General features: G+C 44.6%; 1 long non-coding RNA gene and 1 pseudogene across 1 annotated transcript; both read left to right on the top strand.

Annotated features, from left to right (window-relative positions):
• The first annotated feature begins 1,064 nt into the window (after positions 1-1,064).
• LOC133239764 (condensin-2 complex subunit H2-like) lies at positions 1,065-7,532 on the top strand (annotated as a pseudogene).
• A 1,313-nt stretch (positions 7,533-8,845) lies between these two features.
• Positions 8,846-14,532, top strand: LOC133239855 (uncharacterized). The gene is made up of 3 exons (XR_009734006.1): positions 8,846-11,017; positions 11,690-11,873; positions 12,515-14,532. It is a non-coding gene; the product is annotated as an uncharacterized LOC133239855 (long non-coding RNA).
• Positions 14,533-23,419: the final 8,887 nt, after the last annotated feature.

Genomic DNA, 23,419 nt, shown 5'->3' with positions numbered 1-23,419 from the left:
CAGTTCTAACTGTTGCTTCCTGACCTGTGTACGGATCTCTCAGGAGGCAGGTCAGGTGGTCTGGTATTCCCATCTCTTTCAGAATTTTCCACAGTTTACTGTGATCCACACAGTCCAAGGCTTTGGCATAATCAATAAAGCAGAAATAGATGTTTTTCTGGAATTCTCTTGCTTTTTTGATGATCCAGCAGATGTTGGCAATTTGATCTCTGGTTCCTCTGCCTTTTCTAAAACCAGCCTGAACATCTAGAAGTTCATAGTTCATGTATTGTTAAAGCCTGGCTTGGAGGCTCTGCCTGGACCTTTGGAAAAAGACAAGCCACTAGTGCCCTGAACCAGGTTGGGCTGGCCTTTAGGAGAGAATTGAGCACAGAGAAGATCAAGAAATCACCTGACATGAGATTAAAGGGATCAGACAAACTTATTAAGATTAGGAGGCCATCACGTGAGACAAGATTAAGGGCTTCCCTGGGGGCTCAGATGGTAAAGAATCTGCCTGTAATGCAGGAGACCCAGGTTAGATCCCTGGGTTGGGAAATCCCCTGGAGAAGGGCATGACAACCTGCTCCAGTATTCTTGCCATGGAGAATCCCACGGACAGAGGATATGAGCAACACACACACACACACACAAGCCGTGCTCATGCCCTAATCTTGTCAGAGACCCCCACCTTTTGAACTCCTGTTCAAACCCCTTAGCAAGTTCTCCAGGGTTGAGACACAGTTTTTCGAGGCAGAAGTCTAGTCTGCCGCCTTTTGTCTGGTAAAGCAATAAAACTATCTACCCTTTTTCACTTCTCCCAAAACTCTGTTTCCAGGATTTGATTCAGCATTGGTGTACAGGGAGGCCGAGCTTTTGATAACATAATCACAGTGGTGATGTGTGTGTGTCCTGAAAGTCAATGACGAGACTGTTTTAAGAAGAGCATAGTCCCCTGTGTCAGAAGCTGTTCTGTGAACAGAGAGAAACCATTTAAAATGGAGTGGAGGAAAATGGCTCCAGAACTAGTGGCGGGCTGAGCACACTGGCCCCTCTTGAAGCCGGCACTGCGGTCCCCGGGCTGATCCGGCCCCTCCAGAACATGGAGGACGTTGAGGAGCTTCTTCGCCCACCTCCTGCTACCCACCCGCTACCTCAGCAGAAACTGGGAGGTGGACGTGACGGCCCAGCTGGGCGAATATCTAGAGGAGCTGGACCAGATCTGCGTTTCTTTTGACAAAGGCAAAACCACAATGAACTTCACTGAAGCGGCACAGTTGATGCAAGGCTCCTTCGTATCTCCAGTCAGAAGGCGGACTAGCTCTACTCCCTGGCGCACCAGGCTCTCGACTTCATCTCTGGCCAGAAGCGGGCCAAGCAGCCCTTCTCCGAGCTGGAAGATGGGACCGTAGGGGAGGCAACTCTAGGGCCCCCCAGGAGGTGGCGCATAAGTTCCTGTCGTTGGACGACCTCTCTGACTCCTGTGTTAATGCGGCTCTCGGGGTGACCAGGTCCTCAGTGGGACCCTCATCAGCCTCCTGCCCGATACCCCGGTAGCCCCTGACGAGATGAAGAATAGCAACCCGCTGTACAGCCGGCAGGGGGAGGTCCTGGCCCGCCGGAAGCATTTTAGGATGAATCCCCGCCCCAGAATAACGTTCTTGTTGGAGCCGGTGGGAGTGTCCCTCATGGAGGCACTGCTGCCAAGGAACCAGAAGGAGCCTGGTAGGGTTGAGGAGCAGCCCATGGAAGTCTCTCTGTGGGGGAGTCCCGGCCGGGTGCTCAGCATCTCCCAGGAGCCAGGCACCTCTCCGGAGGGCCCAGTGCCCAGAAGCTGGGGTGCGGAAAAGGCTGAAGAGAATGCAGAGCGGACAGCGGAGCCCACTGAGGCCTCAGCCCCTGAGGTCCCGATCGAGCCTCAAGAGCCCACTCCGGGAGCGGAAGGAGGCCTTGGAGCCTGCATCCTGGCTGAAGGAGACCCCAGACCCCTGGCAGGGCCTGGAGCCCTTCGAGTCCCTGGATTCTGAGCGCTGCAGGAAAGGGAGGCCCTACTCCGTGCCTCCTGCGCGGAGGAGGTGCCAGGACAGAAGCGAAAGAGGAAGGGTGGCGTCAAGCTGCAGGACTTCCACTAGTACTCGGCCCCACGCCGGCAGCAGGAGGCCCTGGCGAAAGGGCCCTTCCTTCGCAGCCATGGAGGTTCTGTACTGGAAGCATGTGAGGGAGCAGCTGGAGACACTCCAGAAGCTGCAGAGAAGGAAGGTGGCTGAGCAGTGCCACTTCCAAGGGCTGAGGAGGGGCCGTGGTCTGTGGAGGAAGACTGCCTGTAGGACTCCGTGGAAGACCTGGGAGCAGCAGATGACTTCCCAGAGCCCGAGGAGTACACAGAGCCCAAGGCGGCAGAGCCCGGGGAAAAGGCAGAGAGGGAAGCGGCAGCCACACACCAGTGTCCCTGCGCTGGGAGGAGCTGGTCCAAAAGAATGTGGAGCTCTTCGTCACCACCTGGAAGCAGGAGCTCATCCAGGAGACAGAGCTGAAGCAGCACGTCCGGGACTGGGAGGACACCATCCAGACCCTGCTCCCGGAACAGGAGGAGCACATGCCCTTTGACATCCATACCTGTGGGGACCAGGTCTCGAGGTTCAGCCAACTCAACCAGTGGCGTCCCTTTGCAAAGCTGGTGGCAGGCCAGGCTGCTTTTGAAGTGTGTCGCTCCGTGTTGGCCTCCTTGTAGCTGGCTAATGACAACACAGTGGAGATCACCCAGCAGCTGGGGCTAGAGGTGGCCGTGGCCACCATGTCCCTGAGACTGCTCACATACCAGCGGGCCCATGAACACTTCCAGACCTACGGTGCCCCCTCCACGGTGCCGCCCTGAGTGGGGAGCACCAGGGTTGGGCCCTGGAGCCCATCCCCCGCAGATGCTGGGCATGCATTGGCTCAGTCCACTTTGCTTCCTGGCTGGCCCAGCCTAATAAAGTGTTGCCATCTCACCAGTCCCTTTAAAAAAAATAAATAAATACGATGAAGTGGAGGCCAGAAGGGAGCCTGCTCAAGCCGTTACACTCAAGGTCAATTGCTGACCCAGTAAGAAAAGGTGCCTTTGTGTCTTCAACAGGAAACAGGCTATTACTTCACAACCCAGCTGGGGGATGAATTTTTCCTCCCCAGGCAACAACCTAGTCAACGAGAGACTGAAAATCAGCCGAGGAACTCAAGCTTGGTAACAACCTAGAGGGGTGGAATGGGAAAGAGGTGGGTGGGATGTTCAAGTGGGAGGGGACATGGGTAAACCTACAGCTGATTCATGTTGATGTTTGGTAGAAACCAACACAATACTGTAACACAATTATCTGTCAATTAAAAATGAAAAATTTAAAAAGCCACTACACTTCAAACTTCCAGTTTCCTCCAATGGACTCTCTGTTTATACTAGCCCTACCCAATTCCTTCTCCTCTATAAAACAGCCCTCCTCTCCTTTGGTTTTTGGACTTGTCTATTTTTTTCTATCTGGCCTATATACTTCCCTCGTGGCTCAGACGGTAAAGCGTCTGTCTACAATCCCGGGAAATCTGGGTTCAAGCCCTGGGTTGGGAAGATCTCTGGAGAAGGAAATGGCAATCCAAATTTGCATGTTCTAAATTGCAATCCTTTGCTGTTCCTGAGTAAATCCATTTTTACTGGGAAAACAACTGACTGTCTTATTGTTTTAGGTCAACCCTGTGGAGAAATCAAAAGCGAGGAATACTGGTATTAATGATCCAGTGGCTTCCCAGGAGACTCAGTGGTAAAGAATCCGCCTGCCAATGCAGGAGACATGGATTCAATCCCTACTCCAGTATTCTTTCCAGGAAAATCCCATGGACAGAGGGACCTAGTGGGCTAAAGTCCATGGGGTCACAAAGAGGCTGACATGACAGAGCACACAGAACACACACATTAGAGACTGGAACCATTGGCTTAGCAAAAGTAGTTTTGGTGGAGTGATGGAGGCAGGCTCTGTCTTGGAGTAACTTCAGGAGTAGGAAGCGGAGACACTGGCTGTGAAAGAGAGAAGAGAGAGGAAGCTAGAGAGGGTCATGGATCCAGGCAGTTTTTAAATTTAAGATGAGAGTAGCTTCAGTGTGTGTACCAGCTGACTGGGAGGAGCTAAAGGAGAGAGGGTTTGAGGATACGGTCGAAAAGGGTGTTAAAAGAAATTTTCTGAAGAAGTCAGAGGGTCTGGGATCCAACATGGAGGAGGAGAGATTAACCTCAGGTAGATGGAGAAATCTTGCCTCCATTTTAAAAGAAAAAAAAGTTTGTAAAGATTGGAGATGGGAGGTGAGATGGAGTCTGTGTGATGGAGTAGAGAATGCTTGAAATGGACGTTTTGGAGAACAGGGAGCAAGCTGCCTAGATAAACAGTTAAGTTCTGGTAAAGTTTTTTTTAATTGTAAATTATACATACATACAGAAAGAAAATGTCTAAAGAGAATTGAAAGTGAAAACATCCCTCCCTTCTCAGCCTGGTTGCCCTCTATAGAGATTATAATTAATATCAGTCTCTGTCTTGGTTTCTTTGGGGAGCTATTTTCATAACTCCACATTATATGCTTACATTGTGTGTGTGTGTGTGTGTGTGTGTGCGCGCGTGCGCGCACTCAGTCACGTCTGATGACTCTTTGTGACCCCATAGACTGTAGCCTAATAGGCTCCTCTGTCCATGCAATTCTCCAGGCAAGAATAGTGGGGTCGTTCCAACCCAGGGAAGGAAACTGCATTTCCTGCGTTGGCAGGTGGATTCTGTACCTCTAGTGCCACTTGGAAAGCCCATACTTACATTATTTCTTGATTTTTCAACTTTATGCATTTCATTTCACCTCTGAATGTGAAAAATGATAAATCTGTATCACTTACACAGTCTCTTCCCTCACCCAATGTTTGTTAAATATTTCGTGTTCTTCTGTTGGTCACCTGTCACACATTTAAATATTATATTTAATCTTTAATTTCTTAATCTATCAACTTTAGATGGTTAGCTCTTGATTCCCATGTAAGGTAAAAAAATTCTGGGGCAGAGGCCATATAACAGATATTTGGACATTCAGAAAAATCTGGCTCGAAGAGAAAATCTAACCCCTAGTGGTGAACTGGCCTCAGGTAGAGAATTCTAAAGTGTTCCTCCATTTTGTTTTTGCATTAAGCCTTGACATTAATAAATGTCAATAAATGTGTTTGCTGCTGTGTGAGTTAAATAGGATTGTGAAGTTACATCTTTCATGAGGGTTAGTTTCTAAAAAATTAGCATATAAAATGAAAGTCAGATAAGACGTGATAGCACTCTGCTTTCTTTACCTGTGGCATAGCAATAACCTCAATTTTATAAGGGCTTCTTGGGTATCTACTGATGTGAAGAAGTGGGGTAACTGTGGGCTTCCTCTACAGGTTCACAAATTCTAGTTTGATTAATTTTAGTTGCACGTGACAAAACTAATTATGAGTTAAAACAGCTTCTGCTTAAACAGAAAAGGGGAATTTATTGGCTCTATTACCGATATTCCAGGAAGTAGACTTTTGGGATCCAGGTACTCAATGTAATCAGGAAGCCTGTTTCTTTTCACCTCTAGGCTTTGCTTTCTCTATGTTAGCCTCAATCTCAGATAAGCTCTTCTTGCATAATGGCAAGATGGTCCCCAGCGGCCCATAGCATGTACATCTGCCAGAGCTCAGCAAAGACTTTGGAAAGAGCCTTTCCTGGTAGTTTCTGTGATCAGCCGGTGGTCCTTTTGGGAATTCATTCATTCTGTTGAGGCGTATTTTTATTCCTCAAGCAGTCTAGCCCGGAATGTGAAGTATTCTGGTTGTGCAGGTCTGAGTCATGTGTCTACCCTAAGAACAATAAAACATCTGAGTAGGGTCAATATTATGCAAGATAAATAACAAAATCAATAAATAAAGAATTCACACTCAAAAAAGTGGGAGTAACAGCTGTATGCACTGTAGGATCACCAAATACCAGAAAATATTTTAAAGAAAGAATGATAATAATGTTTCAGATGGCACAAGATAATCCTCCTGTGGGAAGCCCTTTTATAAAATGACTTCCTTTCCTCCACATTTTAGCCAAGGCGATAAAACCTTTTCACAGCAATTAGTATAGTTCCTTACCCAATATTGGGCTTCCCAGATAGCGCTAGTGGCAAAGAACCCGCCTGCCAATGCAGGAGACAAAGAGATGCAAGTTTGATCCCTGGGTCAGGAAGATCCCCTGGAGGAGGAAATGGCAATCCACTCCAGTATTCTTGCCTGGAGAATCCTACAGACAGAGGAGCATATAGATCCTTCCGCAAAACAATTCCATTTTTTTAGTCTTCATGTTCCTCCTAATGCTGATACGATGAGGTCATTATTACCTGTATTTTCCTGTATGTTTGTGACAGTCTTTCCTTGTGCCTTATCCTTAGGTTTAAATCTAGGAATGAGATACAGATAGAGATCAGACAAGAGTTGGTACTTGAAGAAGCGCAGTTCGAGCTCCCATAAAAGAATAAACTCGATCCTGGCTCTTCGAAATCATGGGAAGTTAGCACCAGAAGGGAACCATGAGGTCGTGCTTATTTCATACGTGAGGGAGCTGACGGTGAGAGTGGTTAAATAATTGCCGAAGGTCAAACAGTGGGTTAATGGGAAAGCAAGAATGAGAAACTAAGAAAAACAGTCAGCCTGTTGACTTTTGGTCTAGGACCCTGTCCCCTGTCATATATTGCTCCCTGCTGCTGTGCTCAGTCATGTCTGACTTTCTGTGACCCCACAGACTGTAGCTCCTCTGCAGGTTGGTCATAACTTTCCTTCCCAGGAGTAAGTGTCTTTAATTTCATGGCTGCAATCACCATCTGCAGTGATTTTGGAGCCCCAACAAACAAAGTCTGACACTGTACCCACTGTTTCCCTATCTATTTCCCATGAAGTGATGGGACCAGATGCCATGATCTTCGTGTTCTGAATGTTGAGCTTTAAGCCCACTTTTTCACTCTCCTCTTTCACTTTCATCAAGAGGCTTTTTAGTTCCTCTTCACTTTCTGCCATAAAGTGGTGTCATCTGCATATCTGAGGTTATTGATATTTCTCCTGGCAATCTTGATTCCAGCTTGTGCTTCTTCCAGCCCAGCTTTTCTCATGATGTACTCTGCATAGAAGTTAAATAAGCAGGGTGACAATATACAGCCTTGACGTACTCCTTTTCCTACTTGGAACCAGTCTGTTGTTCCATGTTGAGTTCTAACTATTGCTTCCTGACCTGCATATAGGTTTCTCAAGAGACAGGTCAGGTGGTCTGGTATTCCCATCTCTTTCAGAATTTTCCACAGTTTACTGTGATCCAGACATTAAAATGCAGAGATATTACTTTGCCAACAAAGGTCCATCTAGTCAAGGCTATGGTTTTTCCAATGGTCATGTATGGATGTGAGAGTTGGACTATAAAGAAAGCTGAGCCCCAAAGAAGCGATGCTTTTGAACTGTGGTGCTGGAGAAGACTCTTGTGAGTCCCTTGGACAGCAAGGAGATCCTAAAGGAGATCAGTCCTGGGTGTTCATTGGAAGGACCAATGCTGAAGCTGAAACTCCAGTATTTTGGCCATCTGATGTGAAGAGTTGACTCACTGGAAAAGACTCTGATGCTGGGAGGGATTGGGGGCAGGAGGTGAAGGGGGTGGCAGAGGATGAGATGGATGCATGACATCACCAATTCAACGCACATGAGTTTGAGTGAACTCCAGGAGTTGCTGATGGACAGAGAGGCCTGGCGTGCTGTGACTCATGGAGTCACAAAGAGTCAGACATGACTGAGTGACTGAACTGAACTGATGTGGAAGTTCCCAGGCAAGAATACTGGAGTGAGTTGCCATTGCTCCTTGGTGAAGTCTAATTAATTCTGATTAAGTGTCAAGGTGTAGTGGCTGAAAAGAAATAGGAACTAAATCAACACTTGCTAAGTCTAGGCACTAAAATAGGACAACAATATTCCACTTAATTCTTGGGCAATTTGAAAACTAGGAAGAGGAAACATTGAAATGTGTGCTTCATTATGCTCTGGACTCCAATACATGAAAGAATGGTTGCCTTGGAACCATGGGCAGGGGAGGAGGTAGAAAGGTGCGTTCCTGGAGGGATCCAGGATACCAAATGAGAGGCTGGTACTTCGCCTAACTTAGTGGTTAAGAACAACCATTCGGTGATCAGACATTCCTAGGGTTGAATTCTGGCTCCATTATATATCACCTTTGCCGCCTTGGGCAAATTGTTTAACTTCTGCAAGTCTTTGTTTTCTTTTTTTTAGGTATTTTTATTTATTTTTTTATGGCTGTGCTGGGTCTTCATTGCTGTGAGGGCTTTCTCTAATTGTGGCAAGCAGGGGCTACTCTCTAATTGCAGTTCTTCAAACTTCTCACTGCTGTGGCTTCTCTGGTGGAGTGTAGACTCTAGGGCGAGGGCTTCAGTAGTTGTACACATGGGCTCAGTAGTTGTGGTTCCCAGGCTCTAGAGCACAGGCTCAGTAGCTGTGGAGCATGGGTTTAGTTGCTCCGAGGAATAAGGGATCTTTCCAGAGCAGGGATCAAATCAGTGTCTCTTGCATTGACAGCTGGATTATTTACTACTGAGCCACCAGGGGAGCCCCAAGTCTTTGTTTTCTTAATTTTAAAACAAGGAAAATGGTACGTATGAATTATAAGGAATAAATAAGATCACATTGATAATACGTCTTTTGCCTTCTACATTCTGCTGCAACTTGCAAAAGGCAGAGACCACAGCTCCCCTCCCCTCCCCACCCCCTCCACAATCACAAACTGGCCAAATGGTAACAGAAGTCAGAGCCACCTCTGGAATTCCTGAGGAAAATGGGCAAAGGAAGCATCTTTAGCTATATCTGTCACAGGAAGGGGACCCCCTTCCAGAGCCTGACAGTGGGCTCTTGCCTAACACTCTGAAATGAATTGTCCAAGGAGACACATGTACTGACAGATTGAAAGGCTTTGTTGGGGATGGGAACTCGGGTGGAAGGCAGGAGGGTAAGGGAACCCAGGAGGACTGTTCTGCCACGTGGCTCACAGTTTCAGGTTTTATGGTGATGGGATTAGCTTCCCGGTTGTCTCTGGCCAATCATTCTGACTCAGGGTCCTCCCTGGGTGTGTGTGCATTGCTCAGCCAAGATGGATTCCAGCAAGGAGGATTCTGGGAGGTTGGTAGGACAGGGACTGGCGTCTCCTCTCTCTTCTTGACCCTTCCCAAATTCTTCAGTTTGGTGGTAGCTTGTTAGTTCTGCATTCCTTACCAGGACCTCCTGTGTAAAGTAACTCATACAATTGGTTACTATCTTGCGTGGTCAGGGCAGACAGCTTCAGTCAGTGAGGCTCCCCTTGACCTATCTACCAAGACCCCTCAGATATTAATGTTAGACACTACTTCTAAATTTTTAATCAGCAATTTATTTAACCCCACTGAATAAGTAGAGTCGTAGTGTGAAAAATCTGCAAGCTTATAAGGAATATCTGGGTCAATGGATTCAATCCTTCATTCTCTCATTCTAGCAAGTACCTATTAACTCCCTACCAAGGGTCATATCAATGAGACCAATGTTATAATATATAATTGGGGTAGGGATAAAGCTGAGGGGCAGAAAAGTGTTCAGCAAGTGGTCCAAACAGAATGTGCTGGAAGCCTTTGCTGGGCTACAAAGGCTACACTTAAAAATACCATCTTCTTCCTGTCTCCCCCTCTATGCAAATGTTGGTTGAATAAGGATGAGTTTTTAAAAACCTCAATTAATTTTAAGGAAGGAAACGAAGTAAGTGTTTTTCTTCTCACCAGGGAAGGCAATTTTGATGTTAAACACCTCATTGATAGTGGTAATACCATGCAGTTAATTTTGAAGATGGGAACAAAAGAAGTGTTTTCATTCTCACTAGGCAACACCTCATTGAGGGTAGTACTGCTAGGCTCATTCAAGACTTGATTATAGCTCCTCTTGACATGACAATACCGAAGGCAGGGTGAACTCTATCAGCACTTCGACAAGTTTTCACCTCCCCCACCCCCACCAGCAAAGCCACATTTTCTCTATTTCTTGAAAGGAGTATTGGAGAGCTGCGCAATCCAATTATTTTTACAACGCTAAGTCCCATGGAAATGAATTCAGGAGCTTACTCCATTGATTTCAGTAGGGCTTGGTGTGGTGATATTGATTCCACAGGGCTTTGATACAGAGTGAAGAGAGTGGGTCAATTTTTATTCACATGTATTTATTTTTCCAAGCTCAAGCTTAAGAGGATCAGAATGTGCTTTTTATCATGCCTTATGACATTATGACACTAGAACTAGCAAGCAGGGAGGGGAAAGAACATAGTTCTATTACCTCCATAGCCATGAATTTACTCATTTTTTGTGCAGAAAATCTGAGTGCACTTTTCAGTAAACATGTGACAGGAATCAGACATTAGGCTTCAGCTTGGAGTCACAAGAGGAGATTGAAGGGTTGGACTGTTCGGCAGTTCAGACTGGCCATATCATTGCTTGGGTGGCTCTGGACCTACTGTCCTCCTTTCTTTTCTTTTTTGGAAAGACAAGGGTCATAGTTCTCTAGTTATTGGTTCCAAGAGAGGAGGTGTAATATATCCATTTGAACGAATTTGAAGAATTACTTTAATTCTCTTCTGACATCATGGAATTCTATTTCTGGCGGTTTCTATGGCTGACGCCATTTCCTCGTTTTTAGGAACAAGGAGCGATCAGAAGACAGGATCAGGGAGGCCCTTGAGCAGTGCCTAGCACTTGATTTCCAGGCCGGCATTCTTTCTACCAGCTGTAGTTTTTGAAAAGGGGTTAGCCTCTCATCTCGAGAGGTCCCTGAATCAGACAGAAAGAAACTATCACTTCCAGGGAACCCATTGATTTACAGTGAACCTCGTGTGGGGACTTCACAGTGGCTGAAAAGGCAAGGAGAAGATGGAGACCCGCTCACAACACAAGGCAAAAAAGTCTGGAGTGACAGCTGCCACCTAAGGTGTGATTCCCTCCCTTGGCAGATTCCAGAATGGGGCCCACAAAGCCTCAGTGGGGAGAGTGCAGTGGCGCCTGGGAGCTCTGTTGTAATCTTTCCTTGGGGAGGGAGGGGAGCTTTTTCATTTAGCAACTGCCTTTCATTCTTGCTAAGCGTTCTTTCTTGAGTCTTTCCTGTAAGCAAGACATAGGTTTTGACTATTCTAAGGGTGTTTTTTTTTTTTTAACAAAAGAAACATGGTCAAGCAATAACATAACTGAGCAACTTCACTTTCACTTTTCAAGGGGTTTGTTTTTGTTTTTGTTTCTTTTTTACAAAAGAAGCATGATCAAGCAATAAGATAATGTTGGCTAGGTGTTTTGTACTGAAATCTCCTCCAAGACAAAAGCACGATAGAAATATAAAGCATGCCATTCTATTTATTTTGTTCCAGAATAATAATATGATACTGCATTCGCTTTGACCATATCAGGCCATTTTTCTCTAGGGACAGCGCTCTCTCTCCCAATACATCTGAGAAGGAGCTTCAGTAACCCCAAGGGTGACTATTAAATATAACCGCAAGTGTGAAGTCTGTCCCTTTAAGGTCTATAGAATCCCACTCCCGGATCTTTTAGTTTCTCTCCCGGGCAGCCCGAAACTTTCATCCCTTCTCGGTTCTCGATGGGCTTTCAGGAATCCCGAGAAGTTGCTGATTGCTCCCGGCTTCAGTTCTTTCTGCGCTTCAGTCCCGGTGCCGCCTCCTCTGAAGCCTGGTGGGTTCTGCCGGAGGCCAGTGCCAGGGCCCCAGCGTTGAAAGAGCCCGAAGCAGGAAGGCGGAGGAGTCGCGCCGCCCAGCGGAGAACCCGCCAAAGCACAGGTTAGGGCTCACCCCTTCTTTCCAGGTCTTTCTCACTATTCTGCATTAGCTGGTGGGAAGGAGCGGGAGGGGAGAGCTATGTATCCCTAGGGTGAGATATTTACAAGTAATGCTACTATGAACCTTAGGGTGCATGTATCTTTTTGAATTAGTGTTTTTGGGGTTTTTTTGTTGTTTTTTTTCGGACAGACGTCCAAGAGTGGAATTGCTGGGTTTGGGGGTAGCTCTATTTTTCGTTCTTTGAGAAACGTCTATGCTCTTTTCCACAGTGACTGTACCAATTTGCATTTCCAGCAACAATGTACAAGGGTTCCCTTTTCTCCAAACCCTCACCAACATTTGTTATTTGTGGTCTTTTTGGTAACAGCCATTCTGACAGATGGGAAGTGATATCTCATTGTGATTTTGATTTGCAATTCCCTAATGATCAGCAAGGTTGAGTCTCTTTTCCTGTGGCTGCTGGCCATCTGCATGTCCTCTGAAAAAATGTCTATTCAGGTCTTCCGCCCATTTAAAAAAATCAGCTTGTTTGTTTTTTTCTTGATGTTGAGTTGTATGAGCTGTTTATATATTTTTGAATAGTCATGCCTTATCAGTCATATCATTTACAAACATTTTCTAAACTTATCATTTTCTTAAAGACTCTTAGTCACCATCATGAATATTGGTCATCACTCCTTGGCACATTGGACTGTACAGGTGGCTTCACCGAGATGGCCTTCCAACCACTGTCTGCGATGGGTGAGACCTTGTGTTGGCCGTGGGGGTCACAAAGACGGTTGAGGCACTGTCTGTGCTATATACATTTTAAAAATGTATATAAAATACTTAAAAATACCAGATGGGTGCTGCAGGTGCCTTAGTGCTTCAAAGGTGACAGAGACACCAGGGTGTCTTGGGAGAGGGGCTAGGTCTGGACCTTGAAGGAAAGCATGGTCTTGACTCAGAGCAAGGGGAGGTGGTGAGCAGAGGGCAGCGTGAGGAAGGCGCTGGAGATGTGATGGGAACGATGAGTGGACCTACCAGAAACCAGCTGTTAGAACTTGGGTGAGTTACTTAACCTTCCCAAGTCCCACCTGCCTCCTTTGTACACCCTCCGAGGGTTGTGATGAGGATAAAATGAAATAATCCACACGAATTTCGTGGCCTAGTACCCAGCACTTTGTGAATGTTCAATAAATATGTCTACAGTTAATAATACAGACTCTGGGCCTTTTGCAGCTGTTGTTTCATCTCTAAGTCGTGTCTGACTCTTTGTGACTGTAGCACTCCAGGCTTCTCTGTCCATGGGATTTCCCAGGCAAGAAGACTGGAGTGAATTGCCATTTCCTCCTCCACAGGATCTTCCCAATCCAGGGATTGCACCCACACTTGCAGGTGGGTTCTTTACTGCTGAGCCACCAAGGAAGCCTCTTTTGCAGATGAAAGCCATGTTTATCTGGCCTCTCTGATCTCAGGATTTCAAAAGATGTTAGACACATACCTAATAGCAGATATGACTTTTCTCTATCTTCTACATAAGACGTTGGAGGCTCAGTCAACAGGCAGTGGTAGAACCAGGAATACACCTGAGGTCACGTGTTTAGAGCTGAGATGGGATGTCACAGATGCATTAATGAAGTGGTTTTCAAACCTGAGTGTTTGTAAAACTCACACAAGAAAATTTCTCAAAATTTCCTGAGCCCCACCCAAAGAAGATTCTGATTTAGAAGATCTGGGCATGGCCTCTGGATTTTGAGTTTTAAACTAGGTTCTCAGGGACTTTCCTGGTGGTCGGGTGGCTAAGACCCCACACTCCCAATTCGGGGTGCTGAAAAGCTGTTGTTGAACGAAAAGACACCGGGATTTTTGGCCTCCAGAGGAGAAGAATTCAATCTGGGGCCAGAGATGAGGCTTGATCGGTTAGAGCTTTTGTATAATAAAGTTTTATTAAAGTATAAAGGAGATAGAGAAAGTTTTTGACATAGGCATCAGAAGGGGGCAGAAAGAGTACCCCCTGCTAGTCTTCAGCTGGATGTTATATAGTCACTAGCAGTCTGTTAATGAAAGAAAGGAATGTCTTAAAACTCAGAATGACACCAGGCCCCTCACCCATAAGATGCATTTTGGGATAATCTTGGCACCAAATGGTTGATCCTGGGCCATAAAATGATTAACTTGAATCTTATAGAAGGACAGATTACCATACAAATAGTTTTATTTACATAGATTAGGGGAACAATATCTGAGTATAACATGTTGCTTTGTCAAGTAGGTTCTGAGCCATGAGGCGGAACTGACTTGAAGACAGAGTTTTAGGTAAATGCATTGGAGAAGGCAATGGCACCCCACTCCAGTACTCTTGCCTGGAAAATACCATGGACAGAGGAGCCTGGTAGGCTGCAGTCCATGGGGTCACTAAGAGTCGGACACGACTAGTGACTTCACTTTCACTTTTCTCTTTCATGCACTGGAGAAGGAAATGGCAACCCACTCCAGTGTTCTTGCCTGGAGAATCCCAGGGACGACGGAGCCTCGTGGGCTGCGGTCTGTGGGGTCGCACAGAGTCGGACACGACTGAAGCGACTTAGCATAGCATAGCATAGCACATTAGCATCAGTTCAGTTCAGTTCAATCGCTCAGTCATGTCCGACTCTTTGCAACCCCATGAATCACAGCATGCCAGGCCTCCCTGTCCATCACCAACTCCTGGAGTTCACTCAAACTCATGTGCATTGAGTCGGTGATGCCATCCAGCCATCTCATCCTCTGTCTGTCCCCTTCTCCTCCTGCCCACAATCCCTCCCAGCATCAGGGTCTTTTCCAATGAGTCAACCCTTCGCATGAGGTGGCCTAAGTATTGGAGTTTCAGCTTCAGCATTGGTCCTTCCAATGAACACCTAGGACTGGTCTCCTTTAGGATGGACTGGTTGGATCTCTTTGCAGTCCAAGGGACTCTCAAGAGTCTTCTCCAACACCACAGTTCAAAAACGTCAATTCTTTGGCACTCAGCTTTCTTCATAGTCCAACTCTCACATCCATACATGACCACTGGAAAAACCATAGCCTTGACTAGATGGACCTTTGTTGGCAAAGTAATGTCTCTGCTTTTGAATATGCTCTCTAAGTTGGTTATAACTTTCCTTCCAAGGAGTAAGCATCTTTTAATTTCATGGCTGCAGTCACCATCTGCAGTGATTTTGGAGCCCTCAAAAATAAAGTCTGACACTGTTTCCACTGTTTCCCCATCTATTTCCCATGAAGTGATGGGACCAGATGCCATGATCTTAGTTTTCTGAATGTTGAGCTTTAAGCCAACCTTTTTACTCTCCTCTTTCACTTTCATCAAGAGGCTTTTTAGTTTCTCTTCACTTTCTGCCATAAGGGTGGTGTCATCTGCGTATCTGAGGTTATTGATATTTCTCCTGGCAATCTTGATTCCAACTTGTGCTTCTTCCAGCCCAGCGTTTCTCATGATGTACTCTGCATATAAGTTAAATAAGCAGGGTGACAATATACAGCCTTGACGAACTCCTTTTCTTATTTGGAACCAGTCTGTTGTTCCATGTCCAGTTCTAACTGTTGCTTCCTGACCTGCATATAGGTTTCTCAAGAGGCAAGTCAGGTGGTCTGGTATTCCCATCTCTTTCAGAATTTTCCACAGTTTATTGTGATCCACACAGTCAAAGGCTTTGGCATAGTCAATAAAGCAGAAATAGATGTTTTTCTGGAACTCTCTTGCTTTTTCCATGATCCAGCGGATGTTGGCAATTTGATCTCTGGTTCCTCTGCCTCTTCTAAAACCAGCTTGAACATCAGGAAGTTCACGGTTCATGTATTGCTGAAGCCTGGCTTGGAGAATTTTGAGCATTACTTTACTAGCGTGTGAGATGAGTGCAATTGTGCGGTGAGCATTCTTTGGCATGGCCTTTCTTTGGGATTGCAATGAAAACTGACCATTTCCAGTCCTGTGGTCACTGCTGAGTTTTTCAAATTTGCTGGCATATTGAGTGCAGCACTTTCACAGCATCATCTTCCAGGATTTGAAATAGCTCAACTGGAATTCCATCACCTCCTCCACTAGCTTTGTTCGTAGTGATGCTTTCTAAGGCCCACTTGACTTCACATTCCAGGATGTCTGGCTCTAGGTGAGTGATCACACCATTGTGATTATCTGGGTCATGAAGCTCTTTTTTGTACAGTTCTTTGTGTTCTGCCACCTCTTCTATTAAGATATTATATTATATTATATTAATATCTAAGAAGATATTAATCTTCTGCTTCCTTTAGGTCCATACCATTTCTGTCCTTTATCGAGCCCATCTTTGCATGAAATGTTCCCTTGGTATCTCTAATTTTCTTGAAGACATCTCTAGTCTTTCCCATTCTGTTGTTTTCCTTTATTTCTTTGTATTGATCACTGAGGAAGGCTTTCTTAACTCTCCTTGCTATTCTTTGGAACTATGCATTCAGAGTGCAAGGAGTGGCAGCTGTGCGGGTGCAGGGAGGCCTAGAGGAGCTACTCCATGTTCCAGGTCAGGAAGGGTGGCAGTGAGGAGATACCCCTCGTCCAAGGTAAGGAGCAGCGGTTGTGCTTTGCTGGAGCAGCCGTGAAGAGATACCCCATGTCCAAGGTGGGAGAAACCCAAGTAAGACGGTAGGTGTTGCAAGAGGGCATCAGAGGGCAAATACCCTGAAACCATAATCACAGAAAACTAGCCAATCTGATCACACGGACCACAGCCTTGTCTAACTCAATGAAACTAAGCCATGCCGTGTGGGGCCACCCAAGACGGACAGGTCATGGTGGGGAGGTCTGACAGAATGTGGTCCACTGGAGAAGGGAATGTCAAACCACTTCAGCATTCTTGCCTTGAGAACCCCACGAACAGTATGAAAAGGCAAAATGATAGGATACTGAAAGGGGAAGTCCCCGGGTTGGTAGGTGCCCAATATGCTACTGGAGATCAGTGGAGAAATAACTCCAGAAAGAATGAAGGGATGGAGCCAAAGCAAAAAGAATACCCAGCTGTGGATGTGACTGGTGATAGAAGCAAGGTCCGATGCTGTAAAAAGCAATATTGCATAGGAACCTGGAATGTCACGTCCATGAATCAAGGCAAATTGGAAGTGGTCAAACAGGAGATGGCAAGAGTGAACGTCGACATTCTGGGAATCAGCGAACTAAAATGATCTGGAATGGGTGAATTTAACTCAGATGACCATTATATCTACTACTGTGGGCAGGAATTCCTTAGAAGAAATGGAGTAGCCATTTCTTGGCATAGAAATGGTCATCAAAAGAGTCCGAAATGCAGTACTTGGATGCAATCTCAAAAACGACAGAATGATCTCTGTTAGTTTCTAAGGCAAACCATTCAATATCCAAGCCTATGCCCCAACCAGTAACACTGAAGAAGCTGAAGTTGAATGGTTCTATGAAGACCTACTAGACCTTTTAGAACTAACACCCAGAAAAGATGTCTTTTTCATTATAGGGGACTGGAATGCAAAAGTAGGAAGTCAAGAAACACCTGGAGTAACAGGCAAATTTGGCCTTGGAATACAGAATGAAGCAGGGCAAAGGCTAATAGAGTTTTGCCAAGAGAACACACTGGTCATAGCAAACACCCTCTTCCAACAACACAAGAGAAGACTCTACACATGGACATCACCAGATGGTCAACACCGAAATCAGATTGATTATATTCTTTGCAGCCAAAGATGGAGAAGCTCTATACAGTCAGCAAAAACAAGACCGGGAGCTGACTGTGGCTCAGATCATGAACTCCTTATTGCCAAATTCAGACTGAAATTGAAGAAAGTAGGGAAAACCACTAAACCATTCAGGTATGACCTAAATCAAATCCCTTATGATCATACAGTGGAAGTGAGAAATAGATTTAAGGGCCTAGATCTGATAGATAGAGTGCCTGATGAACTATGGACGGACGTTCATGACATTGTACAGCAGACAGGGATCAAGACCATCCCCATGGAAAAGAAATGCAAAAAAGCAAAATGGCTGTCTGGGGAGGCCTTACAAATAGTTGTGAAAAGACGAGAAGGGAAAAGCACATTAGCATAGCTTAAGACAAACATTTTCATAAGAAAAATGCATTGGTTATCTCAAGGTTTGAGAATAGTTAACTTCAGGTGAAACCAGGTGTCATTATGGACAGACAGTATTTTAAGAGAAACCTCCTTTTAAATTTGTATAGAGAAGAAAAAAATATCGCTGGTTTGTTTCCTCCTGCTGCTTAAGAGAGATAAAAATGTCTGACATTTGCAGGCTATTTCCTCCATTTAGAGACCCCTGGCTTTCCTGTCTGTTACCCTCTCACACCCCCCTTTTCTTTTAGAAGAATTATGTTGCCTAGGGAAAAGCGGTGTCGTTCTTGTCCCATAACTGTTTCTGAGCTGACAAGGGGCGTTGTCCCTAAATTGGTGAGGCAACATATTCTCCTAATCTTCATATTGAGGATATCTGATGCAGGGGCCCCAAACAGTAGTTGGAAGAAGCTGTAGCAGTAGCAGGACTTTAAGCAACCATTTGTAACTTAAAAGCTTTTATGCGGCTAGAAGCAAATCCAGCTACACAGTTACAGATGCAGGGAGCAAACAGCAAAAACAAAACAATCAGAATTTTTGTAATTAAGATAGTTTTCCACCGTGGGGAACTAGTTAACGTCTCCCAAAGTGAGGCAGTTGAGGCTCAGGAGTATCCATGGCCCCAATCATCTTGTTCATGTGTTTAGTAAAATAAGTAACATTCGTGCTCATATCAGGTATATATGTACAGCATTGGGTATGAATAATGGCACACGTTCCTCCTTGTGCAGCTGTCAGAATATCTAAAGCCAATCTGTTTTGTAAAACCACCTTTCTAATTTGTGCTTGTTCAGCATTAAGAGCTGAAATAGATTTTTGAGAAGCTTGTAATGCCTGTTGAGTGAAATTAGGCAAAGCATCCACTCATAGCATAACATCTGTAGTTCCCAAAGAGGGAACAAACGCTGCAGCCAAATAATCGTATCAGTGAAATATAGACCTTGCCCACCGAGGTTTTTTTTTTTTTTTTTTAAACTTTACATAATTGTATTAGTTTTGCCAATATCAAAATGAATCCGCCACAGGTATACATGTGTTTCCCATCCTGAACCGTCCTCCCTCCTCCCTCCCCATACCATCCCTCTGGGTCGTCCCAGTGCTCTAGCCCCAAGCATCCAGTATCGTGCATCGAACCTGGACTGGCATCTCGTTTCATACATGATATTTTACATGTTTCAATGCCATTCTCCCAAATCTTCCCACCCTCTCCCTCTCCCACAGAGTCCATAAGACTGTTCTTTACATCAGTGTCTCTTTTGCTGTCTCGTACACAGGGTTATTGTTACCATCTTTCTAAATTCCATATATATGCGTTAGTATACTGTATTGGTGTTTTTCCTTCTGGCTTACTTCACTCTGTATAATAGGCTCCAGTTTCATCCACCTCATTAGAACTGATTAAAATGTATTCTTTTTAATGGCTGAGTAATACTCCATTGTGTATATGTACCACTGCTTTCTTATCCATTCATCTGCTGATGGACATCTAGGTTGCTTCCATGTCCTGGCTATTATAAACAGTGCTGCGATGAACATTGGGGTACACGTGTCTCTTTCCCTTCTGGTTTCCTCAGTGTGTATGCCCAGCAGTGGGATTGCTGGATCATAAGGCAGTTCTATTTCCAGTTTTTTAAGGAATCTCCACACTGTTCTCCATAGTGGCTGTACTAGTTTGCATTCCCACCAACAGTGTAAGAGGGTTCCCTTTTCTCCACACCCTCTCCAGCATTTATTATTTGTAGACTTTTGGATCGCAGCCATTCTGACTGGTGTGAAATGGTACCTCATAGTGGTTTTGATTTGCATTTCTCTGATAATGAGTGATGTTGAGCATCTTTTCATGTGTTTGTTAGCCATCTGTATGTCTTCTTTGGAGAAATGTCTATTTAGTTCTTTGGCCCATTTTTTGATTGGGTCATTTATTTTTCTGGAGTTGAGCTGTAGGAGTTGCTTGTATATTTTTGAGATTAGTTGTTTGTCAGTTGCTTCATTTGCTATTATTTTCTCCCATTCTGAAGGCTGTCTTTTCACCTTGCTAATAGTTTCCTTTGATGTGCAGAAGCTTTTAAGGTTAATTAGGTCCCATTTGTTTATTTTTGCTTTTATTTCCAATATTCTGGGAGGTGCCCACCGAGTTTTAAGGTGGGGTAAATTAGCAGGCTTTTCTGGAAGCTCTGAAAATAAAAGCCATGAGTAAAGGCTAGACCCAGGGTGCATTTCCCTATCCAACCAGGGGGAAGCCATGCCCACAGGCAAGAGCCACATATCCAATAAGTCAAGCCAGCGTGACTGAGATATCCAGTCCCAATTAGTGCCTGGCCAGACAAAGGGAGGACCTGAACTGGGGTTGGAAAACACGGGAATGATTACACTGCATATTTTCTGAGGCAAAAATCTCAATTGTTTTTAATCACTGTAATTAAGTTGTTGGCTAACTTTTGGGGATGGTTTTGTGTATTTTCAGCATATAGGGGCAGCAGATATTTAGACGTCCTTTTTTAGGAGTTAGTCATATAGCCTCATTTCATATTTGATAAACATCAGGTAAAAAACCATTAGATCTAGACCTATTTGCCTTATGTGTAGCAAAATAGTCATTGAACCGAGACAATGTATAATCAAAATTAAAAGTCACATTATGTCTATAGTTAAAGTGCAGTGTTGCACCAGTCTATTTTAGGGTTGTTAGATGTCATCAGACGAAGAAGAGGCATCACATATGATTGTTGTCTGAGGTATTCACAGACTTGGAGAAAGCCTTTTTATTTTTTGGGGGGGGTGAAAGAAAGTACAGCATTTATTTGCAGGGTGTCAAGCAAGAGAATGTGCAGTAAATATTTAAAGGACCTGAACTCCCAAGTTTTCAGGCAGGCGATTTTTAAGATTAAAAATAAGGGTAAGTATCTTAAATGTGTGATTAACTCATGGATTCTTCAGATTGTTCCGTCTTTTTTTTGAAGTGGAGGTGTCCACCACAGGAAGCCTTCCACCAATGAAGAGGGGAGTGCTCCGCAGACCCAGCAGTTAGACTGGTTGAGGAATGCAGCATAGGAGTGAGCCCAGGACAGGAAGGCATTGTCTTGAGGATCAAACGGCAGACTCAGGATTCTTGGAGCCAGCAGAAGTAAGCTCACATAGGTTATCAGGCCCATCTGAAAAGTACAAAGTCAGAGCATAGAAAGTAAAGACATAAAATAAAGTCACTTAGTTTTGGTCAGGGTGCCACCTCTTAACTCGAGAGTTATGTACCCACGAATCAACTTCTGGCACTTTGACAGGTGTGGGAGAAGAGAGAATAACCTGGTAAGAGCCTTCCCAGAGGGGCTCGAGGGATGGGCCCCCAGATCCCAGTGTTTTTATGAGGACCTTGGTTCTTGGCTCAAATAGAGCCTTGTTTGACTCAGAGGCTGGGTCAGGAGTCGTCTCCTGGAGTTTTGTTAATGTCTGTTGAAAAGCTGAAAGCTGAGTTACATAACTAGTTAATTTCAAGGCTTCAGGGTCTATAACAATGTCTGTGTGTAAGAAAGGCCTTCCATAAATACATTCAAAGGGGGACAGTCCCTCCTTTTTTGGGGCAGTTCGAGGCCTCATTAAAGTTATGGGTAGGACTTTAGTCTGATTGTCTTGTGTCTCTTGAGTTAATTTGTGCAGATGTCTTTTGATAATGTCATTAGCTTTTTCAACCTTTTCTGAGGATTGGGGTCTCCAGGAACAGTGTAAGTGATATTTTATTCCTAGAGTTTTAGATACCCCCTGAGTTACAGCAGCTTTAAAGGTGGAGCCATTGTCACTCTGAAGGCTCTGTGGCAGCCCAAACCTGGGGATAATTTCATGGATTAAAATCTTTATAACCTCCTTAGCCTGTTCACTCAGAGAAGGCAATGGCACCCCACTCCAGTACTCTTGCCTGGAAAATCCCATGGATGGAGGATCCTGGTAGGCTATAGTCCATGGGGTCGCTGAGAGTCGGACACGACTGAGCGACTTCCCTTCCCTAGCCTGTTCACTATGACAGGGAAAAGCCTCAATCCATCCAGTAAAAGTATCTACCCAAACTTGTAAGCAAGAATATCTATTAGCTTTTGGCATATGAGTAAAATCAATTTCCCAATCCTCTCTAGGATACTTCAGATCTGTAATCTGTAATCAAAATCTGTAATCCAGATTTTGTTAGCTTTTCAGTCTTTGGGTTATTTTTTCTGACAAACTTTACACCTTTTGATGATGTTCTTTAAAGTTTTCCTTACATTTTTACCTTCAAACAAATGAGAAGCCGTTTGGTAAGTACTTTCCGTACCCAAATGAAAACTCTGATGTAAACCCTTAAGAATTTTCCACTGAGCATTTTCAGCAATTATTAATCATCGATCCTCGGACTGTAACCATCCTTTATCAGTAATCTTTGCTCCTCTCTTCTCATATCTTTCTAATTCTTCCTCAGTATATTGTGGTTTTTCCTGTTCCACAGGACCTGTCCAGATCAAAGACGTCTGCAGTGAAGGAAGGGGTTTCGTAAAGTGCCGCTTTTCTGGCTTGACAGTCAGCCAACTGATTACCTTCGGCTACTTTACTCTGATCCCTGCTGTGCCCTTTGTAATGTATAACAGCTACTTTTTTGGACAATATATAGCAGTTAAAAGTCTCTCGATCTCTCTGAAATGTTTAGTAGGTTCTCCTGTTGTTGTTTTAAACTGTCTTTCTTTCTATATTGTAGCATGAGTATGTAAAGTCAAATAAGCATACTTAGAATCAGTGTAGATATTTACTCACTGTGGCTTTGTTTAACTCTAGAGCTCGGGTCAGAGCCACAAGCTCCGCTAACAGCACTGGTTCCATGGAGGAGAGATTTTGCTTTTAAAACCTGTTCAGCAGTCACCATGGTGTAACCTGCTTTACGCTTTCCATCCTAAGCAAAAGAACTGCCATCTGTAAATATTTCCACGTCAGGATTGTCTAATGGGGTATCCATTAGATCCTCCCGAGCTGCATAGTTTAAAGTTAGGAATTGGGAACAATCATGATCGGGTGTTTCATTTTCCTTCTCAGGAAGGAAAGTGGCAGGATCTAAATTTCCACAAACTTTAAGCTTAGTTATTGGTCTTTTTAACAGCAATGACTGATATTTAAGAAGCCGACTGTCTGTCATCCATACATTAACCTTAGAATTTAAGATTCCACTCACATCATGAGAAGTCAGTACAGTAAGGTTTTGTCTATTGATTATTTTAAAGCTTCAGATGCTAATAAAGCCGCTGTCCCAATTACTCTTATTCAGTGGGGCCACCCACGTGAAATTACATCTAATTTTCTCTTTAGATAAGCAATAGGTTGTTGGTGAGGCCCTCAGGGTTGTGTCAAAACTCCCAAGGCCACACCTTTTCTTTCAGTGACAAACAAATTAAATTTTGACCCTGTGGGCAAGCTCAGAGCTGGAGCTTGTAGGAGAGCAGTCTGAA

Source organism: Bos javanicus, chromosome 27, assembly GCF_032452875.1.
Source record: "Bos javanicus breed banteng chromosome 27, ARS-OSU_banteng_1.0, whole genome shotgun sequence".
Lineage (NCBI taxonomy): Eukaryota > Metazoa > Chordata > Mammalia > Artiodactyla > Bovidae > Bos > Bos javanicus.
This window is presented reverse-complemented; position numbering and strand designations above follow the sequence as displayed.